The sequence below is a fragment of the Molothrus ater genome, chromosome 4 (assembly GCF_012460135.2).
Source record: "Molothrus ater isolate BHLD 08-10-18 breed brown headed cowbird chromosome 4, BPBGC_Mater_1.1, whole genome shotgun sequence".
NCBI classification, from domain to species: Eukaryota; Metazoa; Chordata; class Aves; order Passeriformes; family Icteridae; genus Molothrus; species Molothrus ater.
The window spans coordinates 48,018,543-48,040,654 of record NC_050481.2 but is presented as its reverse complement, the minus strand read 5'-3'; the positions used below and the strand labels follow the sequence as shown (position 1 = coordinate 48,040,654).

The window sequence follows — 22,112 nt, the reverse complement described above, 5'->3', positions numbered from 1 at the left end:
AACATAAGAATTTTGTGGAAGTTAAGGGTCAGGCAAGCAAATGTACAGGAAATATTTCAGGAAAGATTTCTGCAGTGCCCCTTCTTAACCACTTAACTGAAACCAATTAATAGCTTTGAAAAAAGAAATCACTGTAAGAAACAAAGTAAAAATTTGTCCCTTTCCTTGTTTATTTTGTTTGAAATGGTCTTAAATGCCATAAAAAACCACATTCAAACTGCTGGGCAAGAAAGAAGGGCATCATTGTTTATTGACAATTTTTGCTGTATGTTTCTGTAGGTTTAATTCCTTGGGATATGAGAGGAGTCAGTTTTCATTGTCTTGTTCATTTCTGCAGGGGACATTGTTTCTCTTGAGGATTCAGATGAAATGTTTCTGCTGATTTCTGTGAGGACAGATTTCCTGTCCACTGTCTTCTGTGCAATATAGAATAATAGTTTGCCCACATCTAACACAACTCACTCCAGAGTATTGCATGGCTGTGACACTGCAGCACCACACTTCTGAGCAGCACTGAACTGTTCCTATGGTCAGAGTGGTGCCATTAGCATGAGGATAATTGCATTTGGATTTCCTCTCCAGAAGCCTGCAGCTGCAACAGAACTGTATCTTAAACATTCTCTCTGGTGACTTGTGTTTGCAAGGATGTGTAGTCTAAGAATACATACTTCAACATAGAGTGAGATCACTTGCCACACAGAATTTGTCAGTTTTCCTAGAAGTCATGCATAAAACAAATATTAATGTAATACTTACGAAAATAAGTTTCTTCTCAGGATTATCAGTGAAAGAAGGGACAATCTGTGCTACATTCTTTCTAGGCTCAACAGCCACTGTGACACTTGAAAAATCCATACACCAAATGTTACAGTCACTTACTTCTGTACTAAGCTCCTGTATGCTGTTTATTATTTGGTCAGCTCACGGTTTCCTCTATGAATAAGCATATACTAGGCCCATCAATGTCTTTGTCTGAGTTGATGAAAATAGTCCATGTAAACTCCAAAGGTAATTTTTCATGAGAATGGACAGAGAGAACTTGTTTGTACTCTGTGGAGTAGGAGCCATCTTCTTACAGGTCTACATTATGTACTGTAGCAGCATCCTGCAGTGCTGTTTGAGTGGAATCTAAGGGCAGCACAATGGAGAAAAGTAAATCTTTAAGTACATAAGTAAATATCCTTAAACTTCAGACATGTAATGGTTTCTGATGCTTAAAGCAAAGAAGAAAAATGCAGGTGAAAATCTGTCATGGTCTGTTTCTTTATCTGTCAGGACTGTTTTGGGATTGGGCTGAGGAATTCAGTTAGTTGGAGATTCCCTTAGGTAGGCACATGTGCAAGCAGCAGGCAGCAGCAACAACTAAACAATCCTTTTGGAAGTAGCCTGGAGGGGCACAGTCAGGATAAGTTCCTCAGATAAAAATCTTCTTTTCACTGTAGTCCTTCCTGCCCTGGAGTCAGTTGGTGTGCTGGTTTGACCAGTCTGCATGATGAACCTCAACTAACCTGAGAGGATCATGCTGAGAGAGGGGAAAAAAAGAAAAGAGGGTCAGGAAGATCATCTGGACCACATCATGTCGATCAACCAGGTCATTCTAATGAAACATTCATGTAGATAAAAGTATGCATTTACTGCTGCTCAGACAGTTCTAAAATGGAAATTAGGATGTCAGGAATTAATACATTTATTTGGCTTACTGCTCAGCCAGGTTTTGAACTGATTTACCCAGGTAAAGGTAAATTTTTTACGTATAAAAAATGCTACACTAATCTCTTGTGAAACTGTATTTGGTAAAATTGTTAAATAAAACAGTGTTTCTGAGAAGGAGAGAGGTGAAAGAGAGTTTTCTTCATGAGAGACTTGTTTTAAAGACACTTGAGTATGATTAAAAAAAGAAAAATCATTCACTAATACAATACAAGGTGATTGGATAACATGAAATAAAGGATACATAACTACTTTTCAAATTAAATTGTAAAAAAAAAAATCTTACTTCTCTATGAAAATGAACAACTAAGTAAAGGATAATGTGTAGTAAAAGAACAGATATTCCCTTAGAGAGAGAATGATAAAAATTCTGTTATCCCAGCAAGGGAATAAATTAAGTGAACTTTTCTAGTAAGGAGAAAATTCTTTGTCCTGAGCTGCACAATCAGGAAAGAAGAGTTCCTGCAAAAGAAGTTCCAGATGATTACTCTGAGCAGGTCTGCAATAATTACAGAAATCACCTAATAAGCATTTAAGATCATTATGTTGTCTTTCAAACAGTCATCAGCACAAAAACATATATTAAAATTGTAGACAGGAATGTGAAAAACTGCCAGCAGAATCATATCTCCAGCACTGTTGTACTCTGGCCCAGTAAGCCTACAAGTCTTGGCCACTTTCACAATTTCTTCCTTCATTTTGGTTGTCATTTCTGTCATTTTCACAGATATTAATATTTTCCTGTTAAGAATTCTTCCTGTTAAGGTCTTACTTGCTTCTCTGTTAGCAACAAAACATCATTCCAAAGTACTGATTTTTCTAAAGACTTTGAGCTTTTCTGTTTTCCATCCACCTACCAGTCAACATTTCAATACATATGTTCTGTTTGTTCCTTATTAGCTCATTCAGCACATTTTCCTTCCAGTCCTAGGATTCATCCTTTTTAAACCTTAGATGTATTTGTATGTAACATTTCATTATTCTGAAATGATGGGAATTACAAAAATTTAAAAATGTTTGTATTTACATTGTATTTATATTATAACTGTATTTAGTTAATTATCAGAGTTAAAGAGAAGCACTCATACATGTAGATGTGCTGTGGGAATTTGTACATTCAGGACCTAAACAACATTGTATACATTTGGGTTAGGACTATAGATTATTTAGTTGCAGTACTGGGCCTTTAATCAGAAGAAATTAGCCTGTAGGCCTGATTCTGGGAATCTGGGAACTTTCTTTACAGTCTGTAGTTATTTATAGCTCTAATTTAAGTTGCATTTGAAACATAGCAAGCAGTTATTAAGGTTTTAAAAATGATGAATTCTCAGGGAAAAAAAAAAAAGACCTGGTGAGAAGTTTTGTAAGCCAGGTTAATCAAGAAAGAATTTAGCAACTTTTGCTTCCCAAGGACTGGAAGTTTTACTCACTAATAGTTAATTTATCTGTTTTCTGACAGTATTTACAGAGGTTACCACTGTGAAGTCAGCTCTGTCGTACTGTGGCTGAAGTGATTTGTTTGAATTATTCATGACAACAGCTGCATTAGCTTTACCTGACAAGTTCCTCAGGTCGAGAGTCACTTTTCACTTATGAAAGTTAAAATTATGCCTATGCTTTCATACTGTAGCAGTTTGGGGTATTCCCTACTAACTAACTAGTATTCCCTGCTAACAATACCAAAGTGAAACTAAAAGAAAGAACAACCCCAGAAATTAGAAACCTTTGTTAGAATATTTCAACTGTATTTTTTTACCCATACATATATGAGAATAATTTGATATTTTATGTTATTGGATTTTTTCGATGAAAAGTGCACAAATTTTTTTCATCATTAAGATTAGCACTCAGAATTAGCATTCCAAAAATATTTCGTTCATAGTTCCTTTTCAGAGCAGAAATTTGTCTGCTATGTAAATTTACACTAGCCTAAATCTGACTGAATTCTAACTTCAATGTGTCAAACTCTGCATTTAACATATTCTGCCTATAAACACCCCCATAGCAAGAATCTGTTCACTTGCTGTTAATTAGACCTAATAGCCTGAACAGTTATGCAAGTGTATTCCAAGTATGACAATGACATTTTTCTCACTTTTCTCAGTGTAGGCTGTATTTAGCATTTGAATGTACTATTTTTTTCCTTCTTCATTCATTTATCTTTTTGAAAAAAACATCTTTTAAATATTGATCAGTGTGAAGTCATTTCCACAGAAGCACTGCTTATTGATGATCTCAGCTGCTCATTTCTTTCTTATTCCCAAGCAGCAATTTACCAGAGCCTGCTGAAATGAACAGCTTGACAGATATATATATATATATATATGGTATCATATGGTTTCCTTATAGTGAAGTTAGGCTGTATTTCATTAATACTTCCTCAACATTAAGACATTTAATATGGTCACTTGCTATAGCAACAGTTTTTATGCACTTACACACCTTTTTGCTGTCATCAGAACAGGGTATCTCATATTCTCTTGCTGCCACTTCATTATGAACCTAAATTGAATGAAATACAGAAATCTCAGGTAGTGAGGACACAGATGTAGTGGTACACACTTGTGCTGGAGCAGTTACAGTCTGAGTCTAACTGTTTTGTGAATAAAGATTTTGATTTTTCTGTGTTTTGATAGAGTCTGCACAATCACAGCTCCTTTTGGTTTCAGCTTGTGTTTGCAGTGTTCAGGAGTTCTGGCAAGTAGGCACTTAGTGTCTGAGTGGGTATGAATCTACAGTCTAGCACACAGAAATGAATGCAGAGTGTTTATTTCAGGAACTCCCTACAGTAGTGCAAATTATGGCTTCTCTAAATTCAGTACAGATTTTTCCTGTTTGCTCTAGGTTATCTAATTTTGGAATAGATGATCATAACAATCTTTTCCTTCTTCATTAAGGGAGAAAATTCCAAAGAAAATATAAGGCACAATGCTTTTCCAGTTTAAAATTATGCTTGAATTTCTACATGCACAAAATCAAGAAAAGTCATTGTTCTGGTAATATCCTAATTTGCCATGTTGTATGTCAATGTTTCTGTTAGTTAAGTGAAAAAGGAAGAAGACATGTCACTCTGATTATGCAAAACACTTAAGGCCACATCTATAACAGAATATTCAAAAACCTTTCCCGATCCACAAAAATTAATATGACTGAGGTGCCTAAACAGGAGGTACTGTTTTGGCACTGGATATACAAACATTTTTGCAGTATCTGAAGAGCCCTATTGCTTATGATGAGAGTACTGATTAATGTAAAAAGTATGCACATGCAATGCATGATCAGAGATTATACTAAGTCTTTGCTTCTGTGTTATACTGATGTTTTATTAGTAAAGCTTAAAACAATAATTCATAATATTTTAGAGCTTACTGTCTACTCATGTCCTTCACAAGAGGCAAAATAGCATATGAAATACGATTATTTGTTTGTAATTTCCATATACTTTTATTCTTTCTTTTGTACTTATTTTCTTCCTGATGTTCCATTGTAAAACCAATTCAGAATACAAAGATAGAATTTCTTTGTCATGCAGGGGGCTGCATTCACAAAAGAAAGCAGCAGAAGGTGTTACAATGATAAATTAATGATAGCTTTAAAAGAAAAAAAGTATGGAAGTGACAAAGCTCCAAAGAATAGCACAATAAATTAACACAGGAGAATGAAAAGTCAGTAATACTAATAACAATGTGCATTTGATTTTACAGCCAACCAAATTGTTATCGCTATCAAAATAGTATTAGACTGTAAGGAAAAAATAAGAAAGTAAAATTCATAGAGGTGTCTGCCTCCCACACTTTAGAAGACAACAAAAAAAATCAGGAAAATAGACAAAAAATAGACACATAACACAGTTAAAGACATTTTGGTTCGAATGCTGTACCATATTATTTTCCCTCGCTGTCATGTTGATAGTTTGAGACTGTTCTGTGTTGTAATTGGCAGATTTTTTAAGAGTATAACTATATCTTAAAAGGAAAGAAGTCAAAACTACAGAAGCTTGTCATACTTGGTCGCACAAAGTGAAAGCTGAGAGGAGTACAATTACTGTACATGACTGTGGTATGAGTTCTGAAATCCTGAATGGCCAGGCTGGCCCAAGGCCAAATAAGTTGAAACTGATCCTAGATACATTTATGCTGACAACAGGAAGGAGGTCAGTTTCAGAAGAGGGGTTTTCTGACCCTCACGCTTTATTGCTAGAATCAAAAGGACAAAAAAAAAAAAAAAAAAGAAAAAAAAGAAAAACCTGAACCAAACAACAGCCTCAACAAAACAGCCTTAATTTGTTTCAAGGTGTTTCTAGGAAATAATAAAATAATAAATTTGATTTCTAGCCCAGTCTCGTCTCATATTTCTGGTTTCTCTGAATTAGAGCACCATTTGTAGATACAGAACTACAGTGTTCCTGGCACAGCCAAATTTCTGGTCATAGGCACTGGTTCTCCTGGCGCCTGCTGCAAAGGAAAGGGCAGTGGGGAGTTTTCCAAAGGGTGTCAGGGATGACACAGGTACTGGAAGGACCGGCCTGGGGTGATGCTGCCCTGGATGTAAGAACAAGGAGGAACTTTCAGTGAAAGTCAGCTGAAACAGTGACTAAGACCCATAATTGTAGTGATGGGTCTCTAATCTCACTTTTACCACTGACATAAGTCTAGAAACTTTTCTTGTTGCCCTTGATGCCCTGGTCACATTTAATTCTGCCAGGGCATTACCTTTCCTAACCTCATTTCTGGCTGGTAGGACAGTCTGCCCCTCCAAGGCTACCTGTGCTTGCTTCCCCCCTTTGCCTGGGCAGCAGTCTTGGCCAAGGTGCCTGTAGCAGACTCCCACTAAGAAGTCACCTGTCCCTGCCCTGTATTTCATCCTGGATCCTCATATCCAGCCCATAGGCTTTTGCCTGGCTCCTCTTCCACTCCCAGGGGGAGCTCCAGGCACTCCATCTGCTTATTGACAGAGAGTGTGACACCCTCTCTAGCCCTGCAAGATCAAGGAGCAGATCCTCCTGGAACCTGTGCTAAGGCACTTGGAAAATGATGAGGAGGTTGGTCACAGCCAACATGGCTTCAGTAAGGGCAAATGGTTCCTGACAAATCTGATGGCCTCCTGCAGCAGGGTGGCAGTGTTGGTGGATAAGGAAAGGGCAGCCGGCATCATCTTCCTGGACTTGTGCAAATCATCTGACCCTGTCCTGCACAACATTCCTGTCTTTAAACTGGAGATCTGTGGATTTGGTGGATGGACCACTTGACTGATGAGGAATTGGTTGAATGGTCATGCTCAAGGAGTCGTGGTGAAAGGCTCAAAGTCCAAGTGGAAGCCAGTGATGTGATGTTCCTCAGGAGACAGTACTGGGACCAGCACTGCCTGACATCTTTGTTGGTGACATGGACAGCGGGGCTGAGTGCACCCTCAGCAAGGCTGCTGAGAGCACCAAGATGAGCATGCAGTCAACACGCTGGAGGGAAGGGACCTTGACAGACTTATGAGGAAATAGATGATCTTGGAGGTCTCTTCTAGCCCAAACTATTCCATGTGATTCAACCTCCCTGTCTCTTGTGAGACTCTTTCAAGAGCTGCTAACCCCTTCTCATTTAATATATCAAATGGGGAGGAAGGACTTCTAGAAATTATCTGAGTGCATCAGTAACTCAATTTCTTAGGTATTGTGATATTAAAAGAATGTCTTATAGTCAGCTGACTCTATTCAAGCAAACTGTAGTCTTACCTTAATGTGGCCTCTCTAACAAGTACATACATAGAGAGGATGAAAACAAAAAGAGTAAATGTAAGCAAGGGTTTGGGTGGGTTTTTTGTGGTGGAAATGTGCTAAATGACAGATTAATGGGAAATTGATAAACATTAATATACAATAATGTAAGCTCAGTTATAAAAGGATGTTAAAATGAATATATAAAAATGGAAATATATAAAAATGGAAACAAGTAGACGGGAGGGTGAAAGAGCTAGTCATATGAGGGGAAGTAAGCTATTATGGCCACAACTTAAATCTGGCTTGAAGATTACATTATCTGGGCTATTAAAAATAACAGTCACAGATTAGATGAAATCAGCAGAAATGTGAAATGAAAAGTTTGTGAAATGGGAAACCTTTGCCTTCCTTATGAGCAGCAGCCATCAGGAATGAGACCACTTAATTCCTTTTCACTTTGGGGCAAAGGAGAACGTAAAAAAATGTTGTAATACCAACTTAAATGAGCCAGAAAATGCAATGTGAAGAGGAAAAGTTTGGGTTTTCCTTCCAGCTGGTCCAATCCATGCTATGAGAAAAGGCAGAGAGGAGTCAAACCATTCCCTTATGCATTCTCTGCCATGGCTGGTTTTCACATAGTCATTGACTTGCTTGTTACTTGAGTGAAAAACAGTCGTGACCTGGTCATTCCTAAGGCTGCAGTGTCATTCAGCACTGAATCTGAATTGGTCTCAGAGAATAAACTGGCTATACCAGTATGCTATATTTTACCTTCTCCCAAAACAAGAGCTCAAGTGTGAAATGACTGAGTAAATTAAAAGGCATATGGAAAGGTCAAGAGAGCTGTAGGAGTAATGAGAGATTTTCTTAACCGTAGTCATAGCTTTGAGAGACTCAAGTGGAAGAAATGAAGCTGGTAGTATATATATGGCAATAAAACACAGCCACTGTTTTCCTACACCATAAGATTCAAAATAGTTTTAGCACAAATACTGCTGAGAATTACAAATCCCACAAATATGAAGAAAGCATGGAAGATGTCAAGCATAAAGATGAAATGAAAAGAAAAAAATTGAGGTAAAACAGAGATGAGTCCTATTAAACATCAAACTAATGTGTTTAAGGAACTAATAATTAAAATCCAATGGCTTGAGGTACTGGGAATACAAAAATATTTCAATTATTGAACATACTAAAGGTACTTAGTGCTTCAAGTAGTGTAGTATAAGTGTAATTACACATAAGTGTAATATTAATACCAGCACTAATAAAGCATTAACACAGAATTAAAAACATGGCCAACTAATTTTAGATTTGACTAAAAAATGTCGTCTTAACATTGGTTCCAGTTTTATAAAGCACACTTCATGTTATAAATCATGAAATATTACAGGTGTTGCTCATTTTTCCATCTGCTGGAAATTGGGATTTGAAGGATCATATTTTTGAAGTCTTACTTTTTTAATACCTGATTTATTTATTCTTTGTGTATGTTGCAAATGCATCTTAGACCTGTCATTGACAGCCTGTGTTCTCTCAGCTCATGGGGTCAACACAGCAAAATGACTGCTAGGGGGTTGAAGTTTTCTTAAGATTAGGACATAACTCCTTGCAGGTGATGCTGATCAAAAAAGGTTGAAATCACTACTTTAGCTGAATATAAGATCTATCTTCCTCACACCAGTCACCTACTTTTATAATCTCAGAGCTTTTTATAATGAAAAATTATCAAGTAAGACCCTCAGTTCTGTTCAGTAACTGAATTGGGGATGGAGGCAGAAAAAAAATTCAGTACAATTTTTTATTTTTTCAGACTGTGACCTACATGAATAATGACCTACATGAATACTTACATGTTTTTTCTTGATTTAATTTGTATCTGCCTGGCTGATGACAGGTTCTGTTTGCATGCACAAGAGCAACGTCACCATCCCAAAGTGAAAAATATCCTATTTCTAAGATGTATTATAGAAAAAGAGAATTTTTCTAAGGCACAATAGGGTAAAGGAGCATATTCTAATTACTTAGCCCAGAGAGTCTGCGTTGCATGTAAATCATAGAAGAATGTGGCTTATGGAGCCATGTTTATCTCTGGGAGAAAAAGCACATCTTCATCAATAATGTCAAAAGCAGTGAGTGGGACCAAACTTTGCATGTGTGGAGGGTGTGTTCTCAAGCCAATTTACTCATCTTTTAGGCACTATGTTGTAAGATATTATTAGGTTTCTACTACATAGGTAATCATAGAGGCTGGTTTTTTATGAGGTAAAGAGGCTGGCTGCCATCCAAGAATTTTTACTGCATTAAAAGAAAATTTGATGATGGTGCTAAATTCGCATTATCTGTATTGAGAGCATCCTACCTAGGAGCACACAACACTATTTTAACAACTATATCCAAAGGATCAACACATTTAAACTCTTTTACTTAGAAAGAGGCAGAAACAAAAGACCTTTTTTTTTTTTCTTGAAAGCTTTTCAGTCTAGTTTTCTTATGATCATGTTTAGTGTTACCAAAGTGATGATAATGGTCTCAGAACATACAACTTAATGGGCACTAGCCAGAGCTGACTCTTGAGGAGAGGCAATAAATTATGTGTTGGACCAGATATATACTCCTAACGGAGCAGTACACAAATATGTTTTCATACTGATGAGTAGGAAAACTTCCTAAATAATTGATTGAGACTAGCTGATCATTGGGAGGTATATTTGTAGGGAAGATAGTAATTGCTTTCAATAGCATGGAAGTCACCTTGAAGAAAGCACCTTTGTATTCCTCTGATCTATATGACTTACTGTGTAGAAACCAAAAAGGAGAATGCAGCAAATTAGATCAAGAGAACAGAAATTTAAATCTTAGAAACTTAAAAAGCAAAGAAAGCAAGTAAAAACCTAGCTTCCCTGAAATCAACTGCAAAATTCTCATTTACCCTGATGAAATTTTGCCTGAGAAATCTAGAGTTTATCTCAACTAGAATTCGAATTTAAAAGAAAATAAATCTAAGTAGACAAATTCAATGTTATTATAATGCAGAGCAATAATCTAAAATCTCTAACCTGATATGAAATGACTTGCTTTCCCATCCTCAGCCTTTTCTAGACCAATGCTGGCTTGAGGGGATTTGTTACACTTGGATGAAATATGTGAGACAAAAAGCTAAATGAATCATGCAAAAAAAAAACCAGTGAAAGTGCTAGAAGGTGCAGAGGGAAAGATTGCCTGTTAGAGAATTAAACAGAAAGGAGAGTGGAAAGGACTCAAAAATATCACCTGAAACAAGAACCTCCAGTTCTATAAAAACTTACTCCAGAGACTTTAGAAAAAACTAGTTTTAAATGTAGGGTTTTTTAATAACCATTTTTTAAAATAGAGGTTTATATCTGATCTATAGCTATTAATGATTAAATTCACATATTAAAAAACAGTACTGGGCCTGTGTATTCCTTAAATCTCACTTAAACTTTGCAAATTAGGTGTGAGACAATAAAAGCTGTGCATTTTGTGAAAATTGCCATAGAGCACATTTTTCCAGTTTTTATAATGAGATTGAAATACAAGCAATTATTTTCTTCAAATGAGCAGTGAAATGCTTTCTCCATGGGTCAACCATGTCCCATTGTTTTGTTATCACCTGCATGCTTTAGACAGATACTGAATTTCATATTCAGTTGCTATACTGCATAGACTTTTTATACAGAGACTTGTCTGAATAAGGTTACATTTATATTCAAATGACAAGTTATGATTCATATTTTAAAATTTTATTTGATAATGCTAAATAGCCTGATTAGAAATATATCATTATGGTACATTATGTCAACCAAATCTTTTAGAGACAACAATGAAACTGCCTTTAATATTTATCTTTAGTGACATCCAGAAACAGAGACTGAAGCCAAGCATGATCATGCTGAGAATGGAAATTTGAGGAGTTGTCCTCATTTAAAACAAACACACCCAGCTGGGTGCACAGCTGCTAACTAAGGAGCCAAAGCATCAGCTTCCTGCTGCCTTGGAGGGCCTAATTACAAAACCCAACTGGACTGGCTTTGAAAACTACAAACATAGGCTCAGGATTAGTTTAAGCATAGTCTGGAATACTGTCAAGGTAAGACATCTAAAACACCATCATGTCACTAAGTGACATGATGATGTTTTAGATGCCTTACCTAGACAGTGTGCCAGGGATATTTTATACAGCTCCAAGGGGTTATTAAGTGAAAATAAAGTACTGTACTTCCTGGGGTACTTAACTTTAAAGTCCTAACTGACCCAGTTCGCCTGATCTCCTTTTACAATACCTTTAGGAAAAAGAAAACAAAAACAAAAAAGAACACCATGCCAATCCACAGGTTCTTCTTCAAAATGGAAGTCCAACACATAAACAGAAAAAAAATGCCCTTTTCAGTCCAATTTATTGAGCACATCTCATTAAATGAAGATCTAGAAAATCAGATAAAAATCCAATGTATAGGTCCATCTTCCTTATTCTTGCTGTATAATCCAATCTTATGGTGAACTAGGAAGCAAAACTGTCTTCACTATATTTAGATATTATTGTAATTTCACCAAAGTTTTCTACATTTTGGAATATTTTAAGATAGTACAGAAAAAAGATTTCATAAAAATTAAAAACTGAATTTAATTAGTGTCTTGTGACTTGCCAACAATTGTGGACCAGCCACTCTAATGGGAGGACCCCAACTGTACAGTCTGCAGAAAGTTTCCATTGCTTTCTGTGCATCATAATAAATTTAACATTTAATATTGGTCAATAAATCTTATTGACTGATATTGTCTTCCAGACTTGGTGTTAAATTACTTCTTTTTACATTTCCTCGTTCTGATCATTTATTCTTTTTCTTTTCATTTTTCCTAGTTTAGAATACTGTTTCTCATAAACACTTAAAAATGAAAAGTTCAATTATTGTACATATGTTGTACTGTACAAAAGAGTGGGCAAACCAATTAAAATCCAAATATGTCACTTAAAAGTTATAATATGAACTGAATATATTTTGTCCAAAGAACAGATCCTGCATACATTCTTAAAATATTGGTAAATATCAATTTATCAGTCAAGTTCAGTTATAAAATTCATCAATCAAGTGATGAATGAATGGTGTAAGATGGTAACACAACAGGAGGATATGTGAAATAATGTGCAAGATTCTTTCTGCATTTCCTCTGATATCTGCCTTCCCTGTTCTCCCATTCTGCAACTTTATCTGCTCTCACTCCTTGCCTTACCCCCTTCCTGTCTTTTCTTCCTTAAGTTTCAGGGACCTCCCACTTTTCTATGGAAGTGTCAGGAGACATTCTTTAGAAGCAACAGGTGAAAATTCTTTGTCTTGCTTCTTTGCTTAAAAAATTGGAGCAAGTTTTTGTAAGAAGGGCAAATCCTTGCTCTGTCTCCACACTTCCTTTTGCACCTGCATGGAAAGGACAGTTGTCCCAGAAGAAGAAAATAAGTTTCTCTTTTCTTAGTACAGACTGATAACTTCATGACATATGAAGTCAGAAAAGCTAAAAGCCTTCTCAGATACCTTTTAATGCTCTTTGGGATTACTTTGTCTGGTATTTTACCAAACAGTGAGGCATGCAAAATTTCAAGGAAGGAGAGGAGAGTTTTCTACTTTCTTTTTCTCTTGGAGCATTTTGATCACTTCTGAGTTCTTTGACTTCAACAGTCAGATGGTTCACTAGTACAAAACAAAAATCTCATAGGAATTCATGAAGTTCAATTGCCCACAATGTCAAAACTTTCACATGACTTGTAACATGCTTTTCATGCCTTCTGCTCTTGGGCAGCTGCAGGAGAATATCACATTCAGACAAACTAAGGAAATGTTTGCATGCCAGAGTTCTGTTTAAATGAGATCCATATACCCCAAATCACATCCAAAGGATAGCTTGATCCACGTGGATTTTTGGTATGGGGATTTATAGTCACCAATAGCTTTGAAAAATGGACAGCACTAAGATAGTATCTTAAAAGTGCTTATGTTGTTTTCCTTCATGTTATATCATAAGGTCATGGCAGACAACAGCAAAAGTTCAGGCATCTGTCTTTCAGACAATTTAAACCCTTTGCTATAACTGTCACTTTTAGCCTCTCCAATCACAATTTTGTTTTCATTCCAAATCAGAGTTAAAGTCCAGGTACTTGTTTTAATTTGTGCAGCTATCATTGAAGGTTACAATTTTTTCTTGCAGTCTTCTTCTGTGTGTTTTTCCTTTGTTACAGTAAATAAGAAAATAATTTTCTTAAACACTGTTTTGACTTCATTTCTGCCCAATCTTTGTGTTCTTGCAGATGCTTCCTGCACATTCTGGAGTGCATTCCTGCAGGTGCCTCCAGTGCTCAACCTGGGACTCCTGGAGGCTGAACATGGCTGAAGAACATGTGGGGAAGCACCTCCAGACTTGAGCAGCTCTGATGAACAGACTGGAAGTGAAAGACAAACTATTAAATGAAGGAGAACATTATTTACCCTTCTTAGATTTCTGCCATCATATTACATTAAAAGAGGGCTCAGGACTCAGAAGCAGATGCTGACCTGTGAGAATGCAAGGCACAGATTTTATATGCATTTGCAAGCGTGTTGCATAGGATCAAAGCATAAAAGCAAGTGTAATCTTTTTTTATTAATTTATCAGCTGCAAATCTGTTCTTTATTTGTGTATAAAGATTCTATTATCTACACTCTAGGCATCAGCTTCTTAGTGATATTAATGAGAATGATGTAAACTTGTTGTGATGACATTAATTTAGTTATAGAAAAACATGTTTCCAATTAATGTAACAGTAGTTTTCTAGGACTCACATGTACCCTTTTTCATCAATAGATGTGCTTATGGTTTACAGGAACACTAGCTAAATACAATATAGTATTTATTTAACATACAACATGGACAATTCTTTTTTCCTTAGTATTTTAATGACGTGGAAAAACTTCATTCTGATTATGTAATACACCTGTACCTTATTGAAATGTTCTCATATTGAAAATTTCCTTCTACAGAAAACAGAACTACAGATACCAAGTGGTTGTTTTCAGTGACTCATCTATTGCTACTGGTTTCTAAAACTGTCCATTTGTTATTATCTAGAGTTATAATTCTTTAACCACACCTTATATCTCTGTTGTTTTAAAGTTCTGCTAATTTAGATTCTTATTTTTTCTGTGGATGGATAACTGTAAATTATGCAGCAGGCTCAGATAAATTTTTACCTGTTGTTACCAGCACAGTAATGGTATAGGGGGAAAAGAACTCAGGATTAGACCTAATTCTAACCATTCAGGTGTTTCTTGCTTATTTAATGCAAGAAATAACATCCTCACACAATCCATTTTCTACCTGCTGCCAGATGATATTTCTCTGATTCATGGAGGAAAGTCCGTGTCTTTTGTCCCCTCTTTTCATACAGACACATTTATGGCAATCTTTCATCTTGTTCTTAACCAGAGGAAAATTCAGGCAAAAAAATGCAAGGCAGTGATTAAAAGTTGAAGTTATAGGGAGTAGTTCTTCGCTGATTCTAAGAAAGGTTGTTGCAGCAGCCAAAAGACACATGCCTATACATCACAGAGCTGTGCCACATCTAGCAAAAGAAGCTTGATGCTGCCAGCTTCCTGGTAAAAATCCCTTTTAAATCACAATAAAAGACTAAATCCCTAGCATAATACTTTCTGAAAAGAAAAATACAGCCTGCCAGTATCCTGCCTTAGCTGGGAGGTAAGGAAGATTTCATTCACTGTTTATCAGTGTTTATGCCCATGCCCTTTCTGTACAGATGGAAATGTAGTGAAGCAGAAGCTATTTGGGAAATAGAAGCAGGCTGGCAAAGACTTACAGCAAGATATGAAAATAAAAGGCTCAGTACTATTTGTTAGAAATGGCAATGCAAACTAGCTCCATATCTGGAATGAAAGCTTCACTTTTTCAAGTGCTGTTAGCTTGTGGGTTGTTTGTGGGTTTTTTCTACAGTTTCTAGTCTTGAATACTTATTAATAAATGTTCTTAATCAAATGGCTAGTTTATATTTAAATTACATATGAATGGAAAGCTGACCAAGGAGGAAGAAAACTAAGGTGTCAAATTACTGTGTCTGAAGGTTTGTTGAACTATTTTTAGGACTGTTTAATGTGCCAGTGTCACTGCTGGTTCTAGCATGTATTCTTCCAGCTCCTGTACTAAAAAATGAGCCTGATGTCTCCTGAGGGATTGAATATTTTTTTTTCTATTAAATATAGAATATCTCTGCAATCTTTCAGAAGTGTGTGTTTCAAAATATTGGAAACAATAATTGAAATAATTAAATACTCATACCAAAACATACAGAGATACTTTTTCTTGAAGGCTAAACAAATCATGAATCCATAAAACGGGCAAGAAGAAAACCCTCAGAGACTCCTATATAGAGACTCCTCTATATAGGTCTACAGTCTTGAGGTCAGTGCTTAGAAAAGGCAGCTAAGCTTGACAGGAAAGCAAGAAATGAAAGAAAATATATAGACATGCTCCAATCCCCAAGGTATTACCTTCTCTGCCCTTCCTCCACCTTACCTGTACTGCCAGAAGGCTTATCCTTGTGCACTGCACTCTAGTGCTGATCCAGGACTCAAACTGCTTTTTTCCAGAGGAAAGCCTACTTAAGAGAGGCTGCCTTTGCCCCTGGCACAGAAACTCTTCTCATCTGCATGGATAAAGTGAAGGGTTAAGCTGAAGTAGTTAAAGCAGTCATCTTACTTAATTTAAAACAAGATGAAAAGCAAAATGAACAGAGACTGAAGCATGTGATTTAGAACAGAGTATCTCTGGAGTCCCTTAAGCCCTTCACAACTAAAACATCATGACAGATTTTAGTGTTTTGGAATCTCTCCCTTTCTCCTACTACTTCCAGAAAACCCTTGATGTACAATACCAGGGAAGTTTGTAGGTAGTCTAGTCTGTCCCATGCCAGGATTATGTTCACTGGTATTATGCCGGTTTTCTAGCCACCTCCAGAGCAGCAGCTTGTTTTTTCTCTTTGTCAAGGATATTCTTTTATTGGCAAGAATAGTATGAAGAAAATACTGCAGTATTTTCTGTGGAGACCAGCCAAAAAAAAAAAAAAAAAAAAAAAAAAGCTAGTCAATTTTGTCTTCTTTTTATTTGTTCTTTATCTCAGTTCCTTGATATTTTCTTGTCCTGTACCAATTAAATTTTTTGCCAGACTTTTTTTTTCACCCCTTGAATAACTTTGTTTTTTTACTTTTTAGCGAGGTATCTTAAGCATTATTTTTCTAGATTATTGGAGCATCCTCTCATTTCTATTTTTTGCTGTGGTGAATCAACCTTCACTATGCATCAGTGCAGTGTGTTTTATTCATAATACAGTGGCCACAGTCTCTGGCTATCTGCTAAGATCATCAGTTTTAATACATCTCTTTTAAGTGATTTCTTCTTGCTGATCAAATAGATGGAAAATAATAACAGGGAATCAAAAGACAAAACCAATTGCAATCTGTATTTCAAATGAAATGAGAATTGCTAATAAAGCACTTAATTTTGCATATCTGAAACTAAAACGTTTTCATTAACATGGGAATATGAGGACAGCCAAGGATGAGCAATAATTCTGAATCAAACGTTTTCTATAAAAATATTAGTTATTGCAAGAGAGTATAGCTATAATCCAACTTTGTCAATATATTGAAAGATATTATTAGGAACAAAAAATATGTGAACCTTTGCCAAGATGTTCAATATTAAATTTCCAAATCTTATTCTCTTAGTTATCTTTAAGTACTCTGTTCTTTGTAAAATACATTTCTATGTATAATCCTCCACACAAGAGTGACCCTGTGGCCATGAAAATTTTGGTCATTCTTTTTCCCTCAGAAAACTTTGAACAGACTACATTCTATTCAGCAGTGTATGTGTACATCTGCACTGTCCTTCACAGTATATGTAGAAACTAAGAATTTGTACCTTAAAGGCTAAAATAGAATCCAGAGAATTACCAGGGTCCCAGAGTCATATAGTGACGTGGAATTTATCAGGTGAAAATTTCCAGGACATCAGTTACTGCTGCTTGCAAATACAGATGAACATATCACATCATGTCTTTTAGAGTCCTCTCATAGATAAATCTTCCATTTCCTTTTCACAGCAACAAGACATTGACATCTTATCTGGTGGCATGCAATGAGTTATTTAATATGAAAGGAATTACTACTACTACTTCTCTTTCATTTTCATCAGAAAAGCCCATTGTTTGTAGAAGAAATTCTTGCTTTAAGCCACTAAGTTCATGCCCTCACCTTTAATATTGTAAATTTTCAGGTTTGCTTCACCCTAGGGCCAGGTATTGAATGCAATATTCCAGTCCTTCTCTAAAGTGAAAATATTCCTATCTGATGTCCTCGCATTTTGTAGCAAAAATCGTGGAAGTACTATCAAAGTTGCAATACAATCAGTATGACTTTTCTAATACAGATGAGATCTCCAAATTGGGAATTTTTATTGCTGCTGTCTTAATTGCTGCAGGGTTTTTATTCTCTTCAAAAACAGTGGCAACTGAATTCAACAACAGAAAACACTCTCACATATCAGGCTGATAGTTCTTTTCAAGTCTTCTTTCAAAATTTTTCCCTGTATTTATCAAAATTGGTAAAATTTCAAGATGAGCCATCCAAATAACTTTCTCACTACAGATGGCTTGCTGAAAGTGCTCATTTTTTCCCACATAACCCTTCTATGTGAGAAAGCCAAATCTGCCATAGTATTGAGGACCACGCTGTCTCAGGTTTTGGTTGGGAATGGCACAAATAAATAGAAATTGTGAGAAGGCTTCCAAGAAGAACTGAGTTACAGGTGAAAAAATACAGCAACTCTTTGAAATATATAAAGTAATTCAAATAATATCTTAAACTCTCAAAACTTGTTAGCCTTCTTTGGCTACCTGAAAAGTAAATCCTGCTAAATCTCACATATGCCTGCAACCACATGCAGAGACTATAACAAAGTATAACAGATTTTTCAAAATTTTTTTCCCCTGGGTTATTTTGCTTCTAGTATTATATTTCTCCTAGCATTTCTTTAGATTAGCACCTCTGTTGTAGTTTCTTTAGTGGTAACAACAGGGAGAGTGCTGTCTCAAGGTGGAAATAGTAGCCATTTAAATAACGCACTGCTTACAGCTGCTTAGCACAAACCCAGGTAAGATAACATAGTGGTTAAATTCCCCATAGCTATTACAACTTGTCTGCATTTATGTTCCATTCTAAATGCTGAATAGAGTCCTCAGGACAAAGCTGAAATGTTCATTCTGTTGCTTAGATACTACTTTCACAGGCTTCATATGAAAAATCTGTGTATACAGGCAAATAAGCAGATAAGTTAATAGGCTGAACCTGCAATGGTCAAACATTAATCACTCCTTTTGTACTATCTTTTGTACTATATTTCAGTGTGGAAGAAACAGGTGTGGACTGCATAGAACACTAAAACAATGCAAAATGAAAATATCCATGCTTTGCTGGGATGCCTCCTTCATGCATAGATTTTTGGGGCCACTTTACCCTAATGAAACAAGTTACATGAATCTGCATTCATTTGACTTTGTGTATTCTTGCTGTATAGGATACAGAAATGAATATCCTGTTTGTTTACTTATGCAAGAGTCACTTATAATTTGTGACATTGCAACAACAGATGAAAACCAAGATCGTATCTTAAAGTTAGAAAATCAAATTTGTGACATACACTATCGGCTTTATTCCATAACTGGGAGGAGTAAAATTTGAAATGGTTCCAATATTCTATTCAGAATGCCCAAATTATATAAAGTGAAAACTGCTTTACTAAAAATAGATGCTGTTCTGCATAAGCATTAGATTGGTTCCTACTATGCCATATCCTCAGTAGAAGGGAAAAAAAAAAAAGGAAAAAAGAAAAAGCAATTTTGATATGTGTTCTGCTCTTCTAATTAATTTGTTAATTTTTTTTAGCACCAATAATTTGTGACTTGGAGCAACATGCTCAACAAACCGGGTGTTATGTAAAAGCTGGCAGTTACAACATCAGAGTACAACAGCATTGCCTATTATGTACTTAAGGTGATATATACTAGTCTTGTGAAACACCCACAAATTATAAAGCATTTTGGAGCAAATCCATTCTGCTCTGCTCAGCAAAATGAAATTGCTACACAAATTACTGGTTTTGCCTTTTGTTATATTTTTTTTGTTAATCCCCTGCAAGATAAGTGTGTACTTTCATAGGCTTTGCATTAAGGAACAATTGTGAAAGCAACAGAGACAGAGCAGAATTAAATACCTAGATTCAATGCCCAGTACCTCTTTGCTGGAGGGAAGAATAGATAGCAAAATAATTCTGAATTAGAAAACAGTTATGTTTTGTAAACAAATTTTCACTCCTTGAACTAGATTTAATTGGTTATTTAGTTCTGCCTTTAGCATTATTTTTATATCATGTTGTCTTTTAGTTCATATAATTACTGCAAAGATTAAAAAAAATCAGTCAAGATATTTAGAATGACAAATCAATCTAGCTATCTGCATTAAATGTATTTTCCATCAATTTCTACTACCAAAGAGTATAAACTATAAGCTACTAAGTACCCCTTCTGGTGCAACTTCAAGATGAATAATTGTGTATATATATAATTTTTTATTTTTCTGAACCTGATTTTTTTATCTGGCAGGGACACAGTAACTACTGACAGAATTACTGGTCTTTAAAATTCTTCTGTAAAGAGTTATTGTAACAATAATGACATTCCTTACATTATATACTGTCTACAAAATTATCCTACAGTAGATTATAATTTTCCAAGCATGGGTTTTGGTGAGAGAGACTGAATTTTAATGATTGGTTTCTATGTTTGCTTTTATGAAATGAGCCATGCTCAAATATTATCATTATAAATATGCTTATTAAAAAAAATGAACTTAATCTTCACACCAAGAATCATGTCTCAGTAGAGGTGATTGGTTGTTTGGGCTCATTTTTCTTTAAAAGAATATTATTATATACTGTATTTTTGTTAAATACCATGCTTGATTTTTTTTCCTCAACTTTTCCCTGAAATGTGTCTCCAAACTTTTTTTTTCTACAGAAGTCAGTGGTTATTTAACATCTATTTTCCACTAAAAACCAAGAAAACAAATTGTATAAATCAAGAAAACAAAGAGACACAAGGATTTAACCAAATATTTTGACAATTTATAATCAAACAAAGTCATATTATGAATTTTCTGCTGTGAATCAGGTAACATTCTTTAGTTCCTTCCACCTGCATGACACAATATCTACCCACCTTTTTGCCTCCCAGTAGTCCCTTACATTGTGCAAAGGGATGCATATTGAAAAAGGGAATGTTTTTACAGAAAACCAGTTCAACTATTTGATACCTATGGGCTTTCCAGAATGGAGAGGAGTCATTTAGGTTTATGTAAAAATTTAGGTACATAAAATTTATGTACCTAAATTTCTCACCAGAGGGGAGTACAGAAATGGAAGGGAAGCATCCAGTCAGCCTTCAGGCCAGATGATCCTGATGTGCCATGGAGATCCCGGATGCTTTGGGTCAGGTACTCACCAGGGCAATTGGCAGCTCCCTCCTGGTCAGTCCCTGCAGAAATCAGAGTATTCAAATGCAGGGAACTTGTGCTCAGGTCTTATCCTGGCATGGAGTCAGAAATCCTGGAGGGCACCTCTGACAGCAGGAGGGCTGGGCAGGGTTCCCACACCCCACAGTGCAGCCATAGCCTGAGACCCCTACTTGAGTCTTCCTTCTTCTGAACTTCTCTTTTCAATCAAGGGCTGGATCCTGTTACAATATAAAAGTATCTATTTCATGATAAAAGGTGACAAGAAGTAAAGTCATCCTTATGGAAGTTAATTTGATATTTAGAGTACCACAGTGAGAAGGAGCAAGCTCATTACCGCACACCCTCCCACTGCAGGCAGAACCAGCAGGGAGAAGAGGCTCTGCAGAGGAGTGACTTTATGCCTCTCAATATACTGTTTTAGTGATGGTGTAGGGGTACATCTTCTAGTGTTTGAAAGAGTTATATCATATATATAAGACTGTGGTTTCCTTTACTGTTAATTAAAGCAGTTTGATGCCTCAGCGCTAGATGGTTCCTTTCTGTTTTTAATATAAGTGATACAATATATAATACTGGAACTATCATAAATACGGGTACTTCAATTCATAACTTATAATCAGTAAAACTCTACTTTTAATCATAAAAGCTGTCCTTCAAGAGCTCATAAAATGGTCATGTCATGTAGACATCATGAGAGGCATTTTAGATTATTATTTTATTTAAACATTTATTTATTCATCTGTTCATTTACTTGAAAAACATTTACTCATTGTTTTATTCTTATGATTCTTGCACCCATCATGAATAATGTAGTTACATTATAGTATACATTATATACATTATATAGTTACATATAAAGCTGCATACATAGAAAGCTGCAGTTCAGCAAAAGTATGTCAACACTTGAGCATGTGAGTTGTCACTTTGAAGTCACGTGTATTATTGGTCAAACCACAAGGGAGTACAAGTGATCTCAGGAGAGCTTCACCAATGGTAGAGTTTGCTTGAAATGACTGGGTAGATCTTTCAGTCAGCCCTTCTGTGGCAGGACAATAAAAAGGTGA

At 35.8% G+C, this 22,112-nt stretch overlaps 1 long non-coding RNA gene across 1 annotated transcript; it reads right to left on the bottom strand.

Annotated features, from left to right (window-relative positions):
* Window positions 1–218: 218 nt before the first annotated feature.
* On the bottom strand, window positions 219–21,411 carry LOC118686668 (uncharacterized). The gene is made up of 4 exons (XR_004980199.2): window positions 21,036–21,411; window positions 15,995–16,124; window positions 4,153–4,212; window positions 219–1,522 (listed from the first exon to the last, which is right to left on the bottom strand). It is a non-coding gene; the product is annotated as an uncharacterized LOC118686668 (long non-coding RNA).
* Window positions 21,412–22,112: the final 701 nt, after the last annotated feature.